Here is a 17,981-nt window from a genome sequence, read left to right as displayed (position 1 = left end):
ATGTCAATTTTTCCTTGTGGCCAGGCCTCTAAGTATCCTTCTTCATTAGGAGAAGGGGTCATTTTTCTTCTTTCAGCCATGAACTGCTGCTGGCATAAGCAACGTCTCGCTATCTGGAGGTGTAACACCATCTCTTTCACTGTTGGTGCTCACCTTGGAAGCACAGGGAATTGCATACACGAATGGGAGAAGTTCACCAAATGCTTATTTCAAACTTGAAAGGTGGATTGTAGAATTTAGTTAATATCCTGAGCTTCAGCTCCCTTGTCTGAGTGATGTGTAAGGCCAGGAAGTACTGAATTGTATAACCTTTGTGTGAAACCCCACTGTTTTGTCTTGGAACTGATTTATCCTTTTGCTGTTGTTATCATCTGGCTGTTTTACTGCATGAAGAACCAAACACCCAACACACTTGAGGATACACAAATCGTACATTTTCTGTTACCTCCTTGCAGGATGTTTGTGTATTTCAGCAATATCTGTTTGTCAAGCCATTGGGTTTATATTTCCTAGTCTGTTTAGGACTGGTGTCTCAAATCCTGATGAAATCAAGTCAGCTCCATGCTTCTAGGGAACACAGGTCGATTCAGTGGGGGGAATGTAAGTGTAGGACCTGAGACCGCTGGGAGTGATCTTCCTGGCCATAATTTCCCATCTAGTCTTGGCCAAGTCGCTGCCAGATGGAAAACAAAAGGAAAATCTGGGAATTCTCCTGCTGCAAAGGAATGAAGGAACTTGGGCACGTCCCAAGTGTGAGTCATCCCACCTGCTTGGCAAGGATGGTTTTTGGGGACTCATGTATTTTCTCTTTGTGCTGCTGGGACTGTAACAACCAGCACAGAGCGTGTCTGAATCTTGGATGAGAGAAGACAAATCCTGTTTTGGCTCCCTCTGTGTGCCTTTCTGTGGTGTAGCAGGAGCTAAAGAGCCCAGGAGAGGTCTTGGCATTGCTCTGTTGGTTTCCACATACGCACTGTGCTTGGAAAGCTCTTGTTGTGCTTGAATGGGACCTCCTAATGCTTGTCTCCTGACAAAAGAGAAGAAAATACTTGGTTAGAGGCCTGTGTCCTCACTTAACCACTGCTGCGCAGGGGTCTGTTCCCCAGTGCATCCGAATTGCCAGCTTATCCTGACCTAACTGCTAAGGAAAAGCTCCAAAGTGCAAACAGGCACAGGAAGGGCATGTGTGTGTGTGTGAGCTTGTTTGTTTTATAACGGGAACGGGTGCATGTGTCTGAGCCGTGGTATAACGTGCTCAAAGGAGAAAACGTGAACCCCAACCCTTCAGGTAGGAAGCGCTGGTGTTGGGTGAAAAACTGTTGTGTTTCTCAAGCAAGAGCAAAGGTAAGTTTCATGGGGAAGCTGTGGGATCAGGTCAAGAAAGCTTGGACTTCTAAATTCTGGCCGGATCAGTCAGAATTGCATTTCTGTGTTCACTGGTACGCGTTTTCCTGATAAGAGCTGAGACTGAAGGGTGCTGTGCTGAAGCTCTTTGTGTCAGAACACAGTAGTGTGCGTTGTTCCTGCGAGGAAGCTTGAAGCATGGGGCCCAGATGCTTCTTTACCTCTGAGATTGCTGTAGCTCCGCTGCTTTCCGCAGACGTGCACCCACACGCATCCAGAACGGCCAGCAAACAGTCTCTGGAGCCTCAGAAACGCACACGAGAGGCAGCGAGCAACATCTGTAACGTAGCAACGGGAAAGGCTCCGTGCTGCTCGCACATGGTGCTGGTAAGAGCCGTCCTGTGTGCGGGGTGCTTTCTTTGGGGGCAGGCCCTTGTAGGGCTGGCAGCACCCACATGGATCAAGCCGTTCTGTAAAGAACAGCACCAGACCCTGTCCCAGGCAGCCAGGTGCCTGAAAGCTGTCCTGTATGTCCTCAGACCGGAGCAGTTCGGTTTTCTGCTGGTCTCTTTTGTGTTCTCCACATTGTTAGCCTATTATTCCTGCAAGGGCAGAAGGGGAGGTAGCATTAGCGTAGGACCTGCTGCCTGTAATTATGCAGCCAAGACAAACAGAAAAAAGCCTTCTGGGTGTTTTCTGCATCTTGGGATTTATTAGGTGGCTCGGGTGCTGACAGAAGGAGATGTAAAATTGCTTTCAGCGTTCATTTGTCCATGTGTGTGAGACAGAAGCAGCAAGTCTCCATAAAACTACTGTAGTGTAGGGCCTATTCTCATTTGCTTCTGCCCATCACAGGCTAATTCCTTCCTTTTTATTATTTTAATGGCTGTCAGGTCTTCCTGTGAGTAGACAAAAATGATTATGTTTTTACAAGTGCAGCAGAGGGAAGAGCACATTTCGTTTTTAAGCTTTCAAATCCAAACTCCAGTTGTTCATTCCTGTTGCTACAGCACTAATAATCATTCACAAAAAATAATAAAACCCCTTGCAGCTCAGCAAAACCCTGTAGCCTGTTTGTGCCTGCAGGGGGTAGGGACGAACCTGTCTGTTTTCTTGACACAGCAATCAGGGCCGGGATTTGTTTCTTCATGCTGACCTCCCCCCATCAAGTCCTGCTGCTGGAGGAAGAGCAAAAGCCTCAGCTGGCGTCAGGGGCGCTTCTGTCGCACGTGGAAATGTCTCCTGCCTTTGTGGCCAAAAAGATGAGGTCTGGTGATGCGAGAGCTGCTTTTGGGAGCAGCGTTTGTCTGACAGATCCCAGACGCCGGCCACTGACGTACTTGTAGCGGGCTTCTTTCAGCTGCAGCTCCTTCAGGAATGCCCCAGCACACACGTCACACAGGCTGCTGTGTGTGCTGAGCTCCGTCAGGCACTCGTGTGACCCCCTCGCTGGGACCAGCCTCCTTGGAGACCTTCAGAGCGCTCCTCTGCTGCCCTGCCACCCAAATGAGCTCCTGCCTGCGAGGGAAGAGCTGCCTGAGAAGGGTCCGGCTCCCTGTGATGTTACCAGAGCTCCTTTCTATGGCCTGTGCCTGGTGACAGAGATTGACCTTGCAAAACCGGGGGATCTTAGAGCTGCTTCCGAGTGTGGCCGCGTGCTTGTTGCTGTACTTATAGCTTGGTTCTGGAGAGAAGCCAGGCAGGGGAGGTGCAAGGGTGGGGAGGACCCTCGGGAACCTGCCCTGTAGGAAGGGAACGAAGCTGAGCCCGGAGGCTGCCCAGCTCTCACAGTCTGTTTGCAGAAGAAGCAATTTGCACTCGATTTTTAATCTGCAGAGTTAGTGTCAGTGCAGAAGAGAGGAAAAGCCTCAAACAACCTTATTGTGGTTAAGAATCGCGTGCCTGGGCACAGCGACTGTGATTTGTGGGTTTGGGGCATTTTTAAAGCGCATAACTGTGTGGATTCAACTTGCTCTTGCAGGAAAAAAGAGAAGCAGACAGACGTACAGCAAAGCAGACGTACAGCAAAGCGGAGCAACTGAGAGCTTTCCAAAAGCTGGGGGCTATTTTTCCTCTGTTAAGTGTTGGTTTGGAGATGTTGAGTGGGGGAAAAAACAATCTTAGCCCTACAGGTCTCAAAATATTGCTGGCCTGTCCACGCGTCCTGCGGCTGCCCTTCGCACAGAGCCTGTGGAGCGGGAGCAGGGGGAGCATCTCGCAGAGCCTGCAAGCAGAGGGTGCCATGGCTCAGCCCTGCAGCCGGCTGGGTGGAGCTGACCCCTTGCTAATGACACACAGACACTGCCCTCCCTGTGTCTGCCTTCATTAGGAAGCAGAAGTGCTCCCTAATTAGCTTCATCTGGCAGTTGGAAGATAAGATTCAGGTAGAGGTTCAGCGATGATGTGTGGAGTTGGAGCCATGGGGAAGGGAGGGAAGGAAGTCTGAGTTTAGCATTTGCAGGTGCACATGTAATGAAGAGACTCTCAGGAGACTTTAACCAATAATATTTTCTTCCTATCAGCTTTCCCAGGATCAACAGGTGCCAGGAGACCTTAGGATGCTGAAAACAGACCCCTCTGAGCAGAGCAGAAACAGGTTTTTACGCTAAAGAAACCCCTTGGGACCTGCTGAGGTCAGATTAGTCCTGCCTTGTTCTCCGGGCAGATAGAACAAAATATGTGAAGTAAATCCTTGTTCCTGAGCAGCGGCCCCATGGCTCTCCCTGCAGCCCTGCCATAGCGGCTCTCAGCTGGCTCTCCCATAACACGGTTGTGCTGGGACGTGCTTCTAAACTGCAGGGCTGCTGCGTGCAGATGGGACGGGAAGAATTGCTTGGATTATCATCAGGAAAGCAGCGGAAGGCACAACCTTGCCCCTGCTCCTCGGGGTAGAGCAAAGACCTCTGTAGCATTCCGCTTTTTGGACAAGCTGGTAAATAGCAGGAATGTTCTTAGGGGTTAGCTGCAGCAGCATCCTGGGTGCTGAAGGAGATGGGGTGGAAAAGACAGAGATAAAGACTCAAAGTCACGCAGAGATGAGGAAATAATTTATTCAAGACGGAATAACCAAGTTTAGGAAAATCATGCCAAATCAAGCAGTGCAGATGAAAATTTTGCCTGAGCGCAGAGCACAGGCTGTGACTCGTCACCAGGGGGTTAGGCTGGGGATAGCAGCAGCTGCAGGGAGTGCAGCAGCCAGGAACTAAGAGTGACCATAAGGTCAGTGCTCAGAGTCAGGTAAATGAGCCGTGCTGCACGACAGGGGCAGCGAGAGCCCTGATTGTCATCCCAGAGGTGATGTGTGCTGCTGCAGTCCTTGACAAGGACAATTGTGCTGACAGCGACTGGCTGTTCTGATGTAGGAGCTTCAGTTCACAGGGAATTTGCTGTGATAGAGTCAGTATGGCATGGCCTGCACGTAGAGAACCGGTGTAAAACTTCAGCGCTCTGTCAGGATGTTCATTTTCACAACTTTCTTGCCCTACCTGATCTTGTGGTGGCTCTAGAGCCTCGTATGATACAGGAGTGCGGACAGCACGGCCCTAGGAGCAAGGGGGAGACCAGCAAATGTGAGCTTCGCAAGGGTCTGGGAGCCTCTGGTCTGCCTTCTGATGGCCACGTGGGCACAAAACTGTTGGTAAAGGCTCCTTAGAGCCTTTCTGTTCAGCTCTGGCTTCTGTAAAAGTGTCTTTCTGTGTACAGGGAGCAGTGCTGGGGCAGGGGTTACGTGCTGGTGGAGAGCCAAGGGAGAGGTGCTGTGTCCTCAGCAGCTGGGGTTTTCTGTCAGCTTTTCATAAAAGCAAATTTCAGCTCACCTGGTCTGTGTGCTGACAGCTGAAGATTTCATCAAGCATAATTACAACCTGATTCTTTGTCCTGAGCTTTCAGTGTCAGTTCTATGGTGAGTGTTAGGGGAAAAACGCGCTTCTGCGTATTACGGGATGCATCTTTAAAACATTTTTCTTTTAAAATACAAATGAGAAAAGACACTCGTTTAAATCTATATGTGTGTATATATATATATATATATATGTGGGAACAGTTGCTGAGTGACTGTATCATGAAGGACATAAAATCAGCATATCAGTGGCCTTAAAACTTAGTTGTTGCAACATGCTGCCGTTACGGAGTTCTGGGAGCAAGCACCGAGAGAGGACAGTAATGCTGCACCTGGTCTGCACCATCAGGTAGGGAACACCAACTGATCTGGACTTCCTAGACCAGATGTTTCACATGTTACATGTTAAAATTCTGCAATTTTATAGAACTTCTTCCCCGGACCAGTCCGTCCTTACGATCCAAAGCTTGGCCTTTGTGTCAGTGGCTGCAGTCCCGTGAAGTTCTGTAGCCAGGTGCTGGTCCTGCATGGCCCTGCTGGCCGCGTAAGAGCTGAGCTCTGCTGCGGTGCCCCCTGTGCAGTGCCTGGATGGGAATTTTGGGGAAGAAGGTGCTGGCTGGTGTGCATGTGGCAGGCACAACGTGCTCCGTAAGAGGCGCAGAGAAGAGGTGCTGGGGATGGGGGAGTTAACAAGTCCGTTCTGCTGAGTGCTGCTTCTAGGAATGATAATTTTGAGACACGTAGTGGAAATAAAGTGAGTCAGGGAGCTGATGGAAGCTTGGCAAGTGTTGGAAAGCAGTCCCAGCTTTTATTGCTCGTCGGCGTGATGTCAGCGTTGATCTGAAGCTGGCTGTGGTGGTGGAAGGACTCCCTCCGTGCCCATGCAGGGTTTGGATGCTGCGTGGCGAAGCAGAGCATGGCACGACCTCTGTGTGCCTGTCAGCCCTGTAACCAACACGAGGAGAGCAGCGTTGGGGTGGGCTGTGATCAGAGCCCAGCCCTGCTGCTGACTTCCTGGGTGTGATTTCAAGCGGTGCTGAAATCAGGCTCACGATGCGCTTCCTGTGCTGCTGCCGCACGTGTACCAGACCGACTGGGCGCATAAACAACAACAACTTGGCAGGGAATGACTCGGTACATGCTGAAAGAAGCCTACGCTGCGCTGCCTGCAGAGCACCGGGGTGTCACAAGTAAAAGCTGCCTGAAGTCCTGGCCTGGCATTAGAGCCAAATTGTGATTGATGGCATGTCACAAAAGCTGTCTGCTGGGGAGGGGACGTGGCTGTGCTTTCACAGACTGCATCGTGGAAACCACGCTTGTGCAAACATTTGCTTATTCTGTGACAAAAGCACCATATTGGCAGGTTAGGAAGTGTAGCATTTGTGTATTAAAAGGCAAGGTAAGCTTTCCTGTAGCTGCAGACCTGCGTAAGTAATATGTTATTAAGCTCAATTGGAGTGGCGCAGTGAAAAGAGGTGTAATAGTTCTGCAATGAACGGCGTGCTACGGCTTGAGCAAACAGGGCATGACCGTGAATAATGCTCCCTCGGGGGGCCTCTGAAGTCAGTGGGCCTACACCTGTGTTTTGGGGTGTATTTGTTACTGTTTGATGGCTTCTTTTTGATGCTATATGTTGGGCAAAGTGTTTTATTTTACAATTCAGTAACTGCTGATTTCACCAGATGAAGCATCTTCTGTGATCCTTTCTAATTTGCTGTTGTGGGCTGAAAAGAACCCAGCAACTGGCTTTCTCCCCAGCCGTGCAGGACTACGAGCTGGGTTATCCCACAATAATGCACTTCCATGTGTGTACAGCCATCCTGTCCCTGCGTGATCCATGTAATACATGGGAAAAAGTTTCCCATTTAGTAACTGATGAGGGCAATTTCCTGTAAGCCAGCTCTTCTTGTGGTCTCTGGTTTCCAGCCAGTTCTATTTTTACCACCTTTTTCTTTTTTTTTTTTTTTGTAAAGGATGTTTGTTTGGCATAATGTTCCTCTAATGTTTCCTGCACCCAGGCCAGGGTTTGGTTTTAAAAGGCACCAACAAAAGCCACGAAGGCAGCGCGTATCCTGATGCTGTTTGATGAGAGCATCACTGCAAACACCTGTTGGTGCACCTCGTTTCGTGTGAACAAGCATGTGTGCATGTGAGTAGTTGCAGTACGAGGTCTGCTGTTCACCTGGCTCTAGCAAATAAAGCTGGGGAGACTTACAGCGAGGGTGTGGGAGGAATCCAGCTGTCAGCGAAGAGATCTGAAGTCAGTAAAGAGGCTGAAAGAGATCCCAAGGTATGGGGGAAGTGAGGAAATGAAAGGAGAGCCAAGGAGGGTAGGGATGGGGGGGTGGGGCTCCTTTAGAAAAGTCACTTTCTGTTGAAGTTAATGGAAATCCTGGCTGCAGTTGCGTCCATGTCATCCTGCAAGGCACGTGTGTGTTCAATCCCAGTCTGTCTGTTTGAACTTTACCCAAGGAATCTGGGAGACAAAAGGTGCAGAGAATTAAGCCCCGGCAGTCACTTGGCATGGGAAGCTCAGTCTGCACAAGTCAATCTAGCAGCAGTTGCCTCTTTCTCCTGTGGCAGTGGTGGTGTGAATGGTTCCTGTTTTGTTTTAAGCATTTATTAACTCAGCTGCTCTGGGCTGAACACATCTGGTCCCCTGATCTTGGGAAGGGGCTGCGTTTGTCCAATTGCCCTCAGGATTTGTTCCTGGTCGCTGGTCCCGCTCCTCCAAACTGCTAAACACTTGGGGCTCGGGCTGACACCTCCTCGGAGGGAGTCACACGGTTCTCTCCTGTTAGTCCTGGGAGTTGCAACATCATTTTGACTCAGTGCTGCTGGGGGTAGGCTGGCAGTGCAAGCGCTGTTTGCTGTGAATCATCCTCGCTAATGGAAAGTATTTGATAGAGAAACAATAGTTGTTAGCAAGATGACATTTCTGTTCTGAATCCCTTCTTTCTCTTCCTTTGTGTCTTTTTTCCCCTTCCATGAGCTGTTTTGCAATTTACCTTTGAGCTGAAGGGCCTTGTTCCTTTTCAGTCTAGCAACAAATATTCTGGTGTGGATGGAAAACACGGTAAAGAACAGGAGGGGCTTTTTGTTATTCGTGAACTCCAAAGGTGGTCTGTTTTATTCTGTTTTTTCCTTTTTCACTTAAGTAACAGTGGATGACTGGAAACTGCTGAATGAATCGTATAGCTAGTGCTGCAGGTAGGCTGTTTAAAGGCATTTAGTTCTTAAGTGCTAACCTGAGGAATGTGGACATTAAATAATAAAGAAAATGAAGTTGCTTTGGAACGCTGTTATTTCTATCACTTTAGGAAATCAGAGAGTTCCTCCCTCCAGAAAACTAATCAAGTACAAGCTTAACTTTCAACCCCTTAAATTGACTCTGGGGGATTACGTACATGGCTACAATTATGTTCCTGCATCAGATTTATTTTTTTTAAGGCTGTGGCCAGAACTGTTGGGTGTTAATGTCACTGTTTGCTGTCTGTCAGCTCCAGTGCCCTTCTGCTCTGGGTTTTGGATATGCGGGAGCATTGCTGACCTCCCCTCCTGGCCTGTGAAAATCAACCTTGCAGTGAGTGGAGGGGCTGAGGGAATGCAACAAAATGTGCCAGAAAAGGAAACAAAACCCAAACCAACCAACATATATATGTAATGGAGATGATTTGCTCCAGTGTCTGGTAATGGAGTGCAAGCTCTGGTCCTTTCCAGACCGGCAGAGTCTGCAGCCCTGTTACCATCTGCCTGGTGGGCTGAGAGCATCAGAGGGACACTAAACTCTTTGTATTAATCCCTCTCTTCTCACGTTTGGGAGACACAGATCACATCTCTCTAAAGGAAAAGTGTGTTTACACTACCCAAATAGGGAATAGGCAGGTATTTAACAACACCCCAGGTAAAAGCCCATTGTTTTCCCCAACGGCAGCTCCAACATTTAAACCTTCGCATGGTGTGGTCCTGAGGTGTGCGTGTGCACGTTCATCCCTACAAATGTCCTTAGCAAAAGCAAACAGCTCACTGCTATCCCCATCTTTGCAAACACACAGATTTCTTTCTGCCTTTAAACTGCCTTAAGCTCTAGAAATTCCCCCCACCCATGCTTAATCAGTACTGATCAAGCATCTGTCCTTCTAGCCTAACAGTGCTGAGGTGCGCATCCTATCCTGCATTTCTACCCTTTGGGTGGCCAAGGCACTTCTCTTGCTCTCGTCACACAAAGCACGGAAAGATTCAAGACCCTTTCCAGGCAGGGGACTGCGGGAGGCATCTCTGAGGGTCCCCAATGTCATGAGGGGGCTGCTTCAGCCTGTTTTCTTACCTCTATGCATCTCAGTCTTCTGTCTTGTATCTTTTCCCTTTTTTTCCTTTTTCTCCTGATCCTTACGGTAGGTGTGTGTGTGTTGGTAGGGATTCAGGAAGGAGTTACCTCGGTTCGCATTTGTGTGGGAGACTTTTATGGCCTGTACTTTTGGTGTTGCTTTTGTATTAGGACAGCAAGGATGGCCTAATAAACAGCACGTAAAACACTCATGGCTGTGTGAGCCTGTAACGGCATGCAGTGTATGGTGCAAGCAATAAAACCTGATCCTGCGTCTGCCGCTTACATGTGGAAGGCTGCGCGCTTCTCCTTTCTTTCTTTGATGTAATTAAGTTGACAGCAGCGGGGCTGTTCCTGCCTTGCACCTAGATAAATGCAAAGGGAATGAAGAGCAATGCAAGTTCACACGCAGCATGTGCTGACTCACTGGCTTGTGTGTGTAGCAGAAGACACTGGTAGGGCGCTTCTCTGGAGTGCATCCCAAATGCGGCTCGGGTACCAAGCTCGGGTCCGGGTATGAGTTCAGATTATGGCCGTGTAGGGCCAGGAACTGGTCATACAATTCATCGTGATGATGAACATCGGTGTTTTCACATGGGAAATCTCACGGTAGACTTAGGTCTAACACCCACTGAGCTGATCAGTTAAGGTGCAGGACTGTGACTTCTCAATTTTTGCAAAACCAGACCAAAGGGTTATTTAAACTTTGTTGCTTCTGGAGAAACAGTTGCTGAGATGAGCAGCTTTGAGCTGAGGGGTTGGACTGAGACCATCTCCCGAGGGCCCTGCCAACCTCGGGCAGCCTGAGGTGCCATTCTGGGAAGGCCTGAGGACTTGCGCCTTTCGAAGCAGCGAAGGGGGAGCCGTCTTCTCCAGGCAGCCCACGAGCAGCCAGAGGCGTGCTGTGCCTTGCCTGTGCAGTCCTGAATAGCCTGTGCCTAGGCTAAGATGCTGAACATGACAAATCTCTACGTCCAGAGAGCTTGGGTTGAGCCAGGGATTTGTAATATGGGTGGTGGGTGAGGCTGATCTGCCAGCAGGCTCTTAACTGCTGGTGCCACCACGGCTTCTGTTCCTCGGGGCTGTCTGAGGATGGCTTGGTCCTGCCCGCACAGCTTGCTGGCTCACTTTGCTCTTCAACCAATTCTGCTGAACCAACCAACTTCTGTTGTGTCCTAGTTAACTTTTTCTTCTGTGTATGCAAAACCAGGGTTCTTCTGGAAGAGAAACATCTTGCTATCCTGTCTGCAGCATTTCTAGGCTCATAAGCACAAGTTTTGCCATCGCTTACGGAAAGTCAAGGAAAAGAGTTGTAAATGGTGAAGGTGAGTCCTTGTCATTTAGGTCTCTACTGAAAGCTTCCAAACCTAGGTGATAAAGGGTAGATAAGCCAGAGATTGATTTTATTGCCTTGGAAGTCAGAGCCATTAAAAAAAAAAAAAAAAAAGAAAGATTAAGATTATTTTGTTTGATCAGATGAATGGGAACATCAGTAACTGAATCAGTAGCAAGCTTTCCATTTACTCTGGTGGGCTTGTGATGAAAACTGTTAAGTAATTTACACGCAACTCAACTGGTGTGCAGAAATCAATGCCAGGAGTAAATCATACAGGCCATTAACCTCGGGATCTGCAGAGGGCAAAACACGGAGCAAAACACAGAGCCTCGCTGGGTGGGCACCTGTCGGAACTCAGTGTTTGGAGGTGAGCGTAGCAGGGAAAGTTCTAATTAAAAGCCACACAAACAACTCCACATATGTTTGTAGTTGGCTGCTGGAAGGGGAGAGGGAGGAGCAAGTATCCCTTGGCTTTAGATGTGTTTCCATGGCAGCAGTAGCTGATAAAATCCAGCAAAACTCGGATTTATCTGTAGCTGGAAATCGTGGCACAGGCAGAGACGCGAGCGCTGCTGTTTGCGGGGATTCGGGTACATGGTGCTGAACCTGCTGCTGTCACCGTCCTGTCTTTGTGCAGAAGAGTACCTTCTGATCTCCAAAGCTTACTTGACTCAGTGCACACTTGGATTTTTCAACAAGTTCGTGCCCCCTGCCACACCTGGGCCCAGGCAGAGCTCTCTCTGCAGTCCCACAGCAGGCTCCCCATGCGCGCTCTCCCTGCTCACCCCGCTGTCTTCACAGAGCCCCACCACCGGGGGCTGTGCCTCCTGGCGCTGCTGGCTCTCTGTTCCAGCTGCACTGTGGAAGCTGAAATATTGAAGCCGTGAATCAGGGAAGCCACCAAGCGCATGATTTACTGTAAGTGCCTAAGTGCTCTGCTAAGTGAGGACAGATTGCCCAAATGCCTAAAAAGATGCTTAAATGCTTTGTAAACTCAGTGTTTAAGGACTTTATCCCAAAGGATGCTGCACTAATTTCCACTGAAGTAAGCAAAGATGATGCGGACCTGGTGCAGTGCTCAGAGGCTACAAGAATTTCGAGTGCAATTTAGCTCTCGAGTGTTTTACTATGAAAACAAATCACCAGGAAGGGCGATTTTTACTTCCGTGTGTGTTTTGTATGTATGCACACGGCGTAAAGAGTTTGGACAACTCAGTCAGTGTTAAAACAAAACCTGACTTGAGTATAGAAGTAGTATAGAGGGGAACAGGACAGAATTCCTCAGACAGTCCATCCCTTCAAGGCTGTGAGTAATTCTTTTCCTTTCTAGAGATAGTTTAGAAAATGTTAAAATAGGGAGGGAATCTTTCCACTCAGGCTCATATTTATGGTCCATCACTTCTGATAGTTTTTAAACTGAGGATAAACGCTCTGGGGTGCTTAGCTTTAAATATATTTGGGGACGCTAATGGGGTTGTGAATGTTGTTTTACTTGCGTTTAAACAGGAAAGATACTGAAGGAAAAAAAAAAGAGGGAGAGGTCAAGGAAAGGATGGTCAAGGAAAAAGGCTGAAAGATTTTGTGGGTGCCTTTATTCTTTTACTTTCTTTTCTATTTTTCTAGTTCAGGTACTACGTATCCCTTGGACTTGAGGTTTTTACCAGTACTTGTGAGGCTCAGAGCTCTGTGCAGGAGAGGGGAAAGCCCATGCATTCTGTCCCTCCTGCCCACTCCTCCTCACTCTGCTCTGTCACTTTCAGTGCTCATACAAATAAAGAAGGAGATAATTGGTCTCCTCCCAGCCTTGCTCGAAAGCAGCCCTCATTAAACCCTGTGCCAGGAGAAGGCTGGATGGGCACTGGCCTCTCAAAGGGCTCCTGTGTCCAGCTGGGGAGCGCCTTACGTAAGGCTGAGAGCACGGGGACAGCGAGGGTCTTGTCGTGTCCCAGTGCCCCCCCAGCCCTGTTGCCTGAAGAAATGGTGGCTCTCTTTACGTTGTGCACAAGGTGATTTCCTTTTGCTTGCCTAGGCTGCGTTGTCTCACCAAATCTTTAAATGCTTGGACGTGCCACTTCTGGCATCTCTCTTCTCATTTCTCTCCAAACTTAACTCCTGTTGATTCAGCCTTTCCACACAGGTCTTGCATTACTGAAAGAGGGTTATTTTTATGGCTGCAGCAAAGTAGGCTAGCCAGAGAGAACGAACTGCACATAATCCTCACAGAGAAGTGGCCATCAGCTGGGGGTGTTTGCGGAGGGACTGCATCGGCTTTGACAGCTCTGCTGACCTCGGCTGCGGCTGCATGGCACAGGTGAGGAGGGGGAGGCTGCTGCTGCTGCACAAATGAAAACAAAGTGTGTCTGGTAATGCTCTGCAGTCCCGTGTGCAGTCGTGTTCGGTTCAGCGGCTCAGCAATTGATTGCTGAAATCTGAGGGTTTTTTTCTGCCCTGTCAGCTTTATCCCCGGCCACATCAAGTACTTGGAGCAAGTTGCCTTGGAGAGCTCAGCCCTTGGCTGCTTCTAATTCCGAAGGCAGATTTTCTGGATTGTGAATAACGTGTTTGCATCCTCGCATTTCCCTGTGGTTCTGTCAAACTGGAGTTTTTCTCTTTCAGCTTAGGGGGACAACACGGGGTGGAGAGGGACGAGCTGCCAAAGGGGCAGAATTGCATTTGGTTCAGGAGGAGACACGGGTCTCTGTGCCACCCTGGCCTTCTGTGTAGGATGCTGTCCCACGGGGCGGCACCTGTTCTGGTGGCTGTGAGCATGAATGAGCACCCGCTCGCCATTGAGACGTTTATCTTTCCATACTGTGCGCGCTCCTCTGGCCATATACGCAGGTTACCTTGCGATGACAGCTTTTGTCATCCAGCTCCTATCTGCCTGCTGCTTTTCAGTGCTTCTCCTCCTGTTCCTTGAAGAATTGTGTAGATGTTGTGCTTTGTTTCGTCTTGCTCTTAACCATGAGATACACGTAACGTGGTGGAAATTACATCCTATTCCCTGGTCCGTTTGCTGACTTCTCGTTTATTTTAGTAGTTACGCTAAATCTAGCAATTCCTGCTTCCACGCAGAGCCCGCACCTGTGGCTTCTGCCAGCCGTGGCTATAAGAAAATGGGTGGGCGAGGCTGCGACGTGAGAGCAATCTATAAATGGCTGGCTGCAGTCAGGAGCCTGTGGTGGTTTGAGCTGGAGGGACAAGGAGTTCTGAGCAATTCCTGAGCCACTAAAACAGAGCTGCTTCGGGCACGCAGCCTCGTGAAGCACACAACGCTGCCTCTGAAGGAGAGTTTTTGTAGGTGTTCATGGATGGGAGCTTGCTTTTTGAAAGAAGTTCGGCTGACAGAAGCAGAAATCAGGTCCTGGGGCCCACCCAGAAGCAGCACCCAGCTTTGCTTCTTGCCACGTGCTGGAGGCGAGCAGGAGCCTGGGGCGAGGGAGCGCTGCCTGGGGGAGCGTGGCAAGTCCCTGGTGGCCACACAGCTCTGTGTGGCTGCAGCCTGGAGAGGAGGCAGAGAGCTGGCCAGAGCCACATGTCAGCCGGTGGCTCGGCAATAGCACGGTTCTCCCCCTTCCAGGGTAAACCATTCAGCATTCCTAACAGACTCGTGCTGGGAGAAGCAGACATCACCAGCAAGGTATTTCCTGGATCCTCTTGCCAAATGCTAATACTAATAATAACAACAATAATAATAAAAAGGCTCGGATCTGAACCGAGCCACTTGTGACTTCAGCTGGCAGCGCAGGCCTGCTCTACGTAACTTCTGCCTTTATTTTGTTCCTCCTGGCTGCCAAGAGCTTCTGAATTAATTCGTCCCCCGTCTCCCTCCCCTCTCCCCCTCGCCTTAGCGAAGGCGTAGCGTGTTGCAGGTTGTGAGCCAAAGGAACATATGGGCTGGGGGAGCTGCAGCGGGCCAAGGGCTCTGCTGGGATGTGAGGCACTGCTCCGAGCGAGGCCAGGGGCCGGGCTCCATCTCTCATGTGGCACCTCACCCAAGCCCTGCTGCTCCCCTGGGGTCTCAGTTCTTGCTGCCTTTTCCTGCTGGTTGTCTTCCAGCTCGGGCCACCCTCCCGGCCTCGTGTAGGGACGCTGGAAGAAGCACGGGCCCACCTTTTTCTCCCTAGCCCTCCTGGAGGAGGCTCGCATCCCAGCACCGCTTTGCGTCATGCTTACATCAGGGGAAGGAAAGCAAAATGCTGATGGCACCAAGTGCTGGGCAGGACCAGGAGCTCGTATGTGCTGGGGGAAAGTCTGAGCTGCTGCTGTGCAACAGGAAGGCAGAGCCTTGCCAACAAATTTCCAAGTCACAGGGAAAGACATGAGAGCGTTTCAAGAGCTTGAGTCCTGCGGAGAGTAGCCAGGAAGGAACGGCTGGGGGTTCTTCTTCATCGAGGGACATCTGGGAAAACATTTGTGCGAGGGTCTGGGCTGCCTCGGCTTAGGAAATGGTGGTGCCCTGAAGAGGCAGGCGTAGATTTGTTATCCACTAAAATGAGGTAACGGTTTCATGGTAATTGATGGTGTTTTGTGACACATCAGTTCCAGTTTCTGCTTTGTTAAGCACTTTTAAAGCTGCTTCAGTGCACCCAGCATCACTTCCCCAACTGCTGGGATCGCTCTGAACCACTGGCTTGTGCGTCACCGCTCTGGCTGGGGCTGGAAATGTTGGAGTGGTCCTGGTCCCCTGCTCTGCCCAGGCAGCACCTGCGTTTCCTCAGGTAAAATCTAGCACAGGGCTGTGAGCATCGCTCCGGGAATCAGTGAGATTCAGCAAGGAGACTGCAGTCAGAGCGCCGGGGGAAATATCGATGAGGTTGGAGCTCTGCTGTCTGCGCTGGGAGTGCCAGAAGCAGTGACAGACCAAGCTCGTGAGGCAAACAATGCCGCACCACAGACTGACAGTATCCCCCTGCAATCCGCATTAAAAATAGCCCCTCCAGGCTCCACTTTTAGCATGATCCATTCAGTAATTCATATGGCATCCCATATGTTGGGGTGAGAGGAAGGTGGAAATGGTGGGAGTCGGGGAAAAAGCCACTGCCTGCTCCGGATCCTTCTGCCATTTCGGTGCAGCTAATTGCATGCACTTGGAGTGTCGTAACGTGAGCAGATGGGGTGTTTCACAGTTATGCGGTGTGTGTATATATATATACATACACTTATATATATATTTATATATCTGTATGAAGTTCTCTAGCACTTGATTCCACAGGGCTGCTCTCAGGCTTTACCAGCCACTCGGGCTGGGCGTGTGCGGGGGAGAGGATGCGGTAAGCTAAGTGGTGGTGGGATGGGATGGGATGGGATGGGATGGGATGGGATGAGTGAGCGTTCTAATATTGGGATCCCCTGCGCCCTGTGAGATGTGCACGTGTTCAACAACCGGGCCGGGAGCTTGCAGCTTGGCTGCCTTTGGTGGCAACCCCAAGGCAGCCTGCCTGAAGCTGCTGTCTCCTGGTTCAGAGCCGCTCTGAAGTCAGTAAGCAAACTGAATTCAGAGACCTGGGCCTCGGTCATGCCTGGTACCCTCGGCAGCAGTGCCAGGAGGGGTGCTGAGCCACCAGGCTGTGTGAGGAGCTCTCTCCTTCCCTTCCCCGGCTCCATCCCGCCAGCAGCCTCCCCTCCGAGCAGGGCAGGATCGGGGCGGCAGGAGGATGGCAAGCAGGCCGCCTTCCCCTCGCTGCTGCAGCCTTTTGAAGGAGAGAGCAAAGCAGATGGTGCAGTGCTTGGAGATAACAAACAGCAAGCAAATGAATAAGCTTGTTTGTCAGCTCGGGCTCTGCTCTGCACCAGTTAGCCTGTGTTGGCGAGCGCCTTGCCTGTGGAGCCTCTGCTCCTGCTGGGAGCTCGCTGGGGGAGAGGTTTGCCAGGAGGGCCACATGCTGCGGGTTTTCGGGCTACATCCTTTTTGCTTTCCATCCTTTTTGGTTTCTTTCCCACTGCCCCTCCATGTGGATGAGGTGCAAGGAGAGTCGCCCAAGCCACCGTGCTGTCCCCCGAGGATCCCTGTGTCCCTTGGTGCCGGCTGAAAACACACCAGCAGGTCCCAGCTGAGAGGCTGCTGACAGATGTTGTCCGTCAGCATCTCCTCTGTCATCTGTTGGCAACCAAAGGTCAACCAAATTGGCCAAAACCCAAGCTGGGCTGTAAGAAACCTTTCCTCGCCCTGTTCCTGGGAGTTGGGGCAGAGCCCCTTCCAGCCTCAGTCCTTCCACCTGCTGCCTCCTCTCCCCCTTTGTTCCTCGGCAGGTGTTTGCGCACAGCCTCACGCCGAGAGGGCTTTCACTCCTGGAGGGTTTTTGGGCTTTGGAAGGAAAATCCCAATAATTGGCTGGGCAGGCGAGTATCAGCTGCTGCTGCCCCTGGTGCATGCAGAGGAAGGGAGGAGATTCAGCCTGGTGCCTTTCAGTAATGGGAGATCAACCCAGGCCAAGGAGGGTTTGGTGGCCTTTTAAAGGGGCAAAACCTTGAGCCACAGAAATGAAGTGGCACCACGAGGAGCGGTTGAACAAAACCGAAATGAGATCACAAAAAAGCTTCATTTTTTTTTCTCTCACCTTGTTCTCTGAGTTTTCCACCAGCTGCAAACACCTGCTTGGGGCCTGGCTATTAGGCACTGCCAGCACTTCTGTCTTGCAGTGAGAGCTGCCTCCTGCTCCCTGCCTTCTGCTCCCGGCGTTGCACGGAGAGGACAGAGGGCAGCCACCGGGCACGGTGACTTGGGTTTGAAGGTAGCGAAGTGTAAAATCACTTTTACCCAGGCATTAAAAAATAAAACAATGCTCGGTTATTCCTGTCTCGGCAGTATGTTGGAGTCAATCCGAACATACGTCTGAGCCTGTGCTTATTAATAAAAGATCTCTTCTTGTAGAGCAGGCTGTACGTGGGGCTTCTCTCTTGTTCAAGGGGACGGGAAGAGACAAGGAGGAAGGCGTTGAGCTTAGCTGCAGAACCTGGACTTTAATCGCCCCACTGGCTCACTCACGGGATTTTTGGCAGCAGGGCCCACATCATCCCCGGAGGGCTGTGGCACATGTTGCAGAGCGAGGCTTACCTCTGCCTTTGGGCAGGGCGCAAGGGGAAGAGGGCTGCAGGTTGGAGCACTGCAGCCAGGGATGCACCGGGGATGCTGT

At 50.5% G+C, this 17,981-nt stretch overlaps 1 protein-coding gene across 28 annotated transcripts in view; it reads left to right on the top strand.

The window, feature by feature from the left end:
• Positions 1 to 17,981, top strand: part of MAP2 (microtubule associated protein 2) — a 172,861-nt gene that overhangs the window by 41,539 nt on the left and 113,341 nt on the right. Inside the window, exon 1 of one of the 28 annotated variants that reach the window (XM_068686402.1) lies at positions 13,066 to 13,156. The exons of the other annotated variants lie outside the window; for them this stretch is intronic. The gene's annotated coding sequence lies outside the window, so the exon portion shown is untranslated. Of the gene's footprint in view, positions 1 to 13,065; positions 13,157 to 17,981 lie in introns of those variants that run through there. 28 annotated transcript variants of the gene reach the window in all.

This window comes from Anas acuta, chromosome 6, assembly GCF_963932015.1.
Source record: "Anas acuta chromosome 6, bAnaAcu1.1, whole genome shotgun sequence".
NCBI lineage: Eukaryota > Metazoa > Chordata > Aves > Anseriformes > Anatidae > Anas > Anas acuta.
The sequence above is the reverse complement of the archived record's forward strand: the minus strand, read 5'-3'. Positions and strand labels throughout refer to the sequence as shown.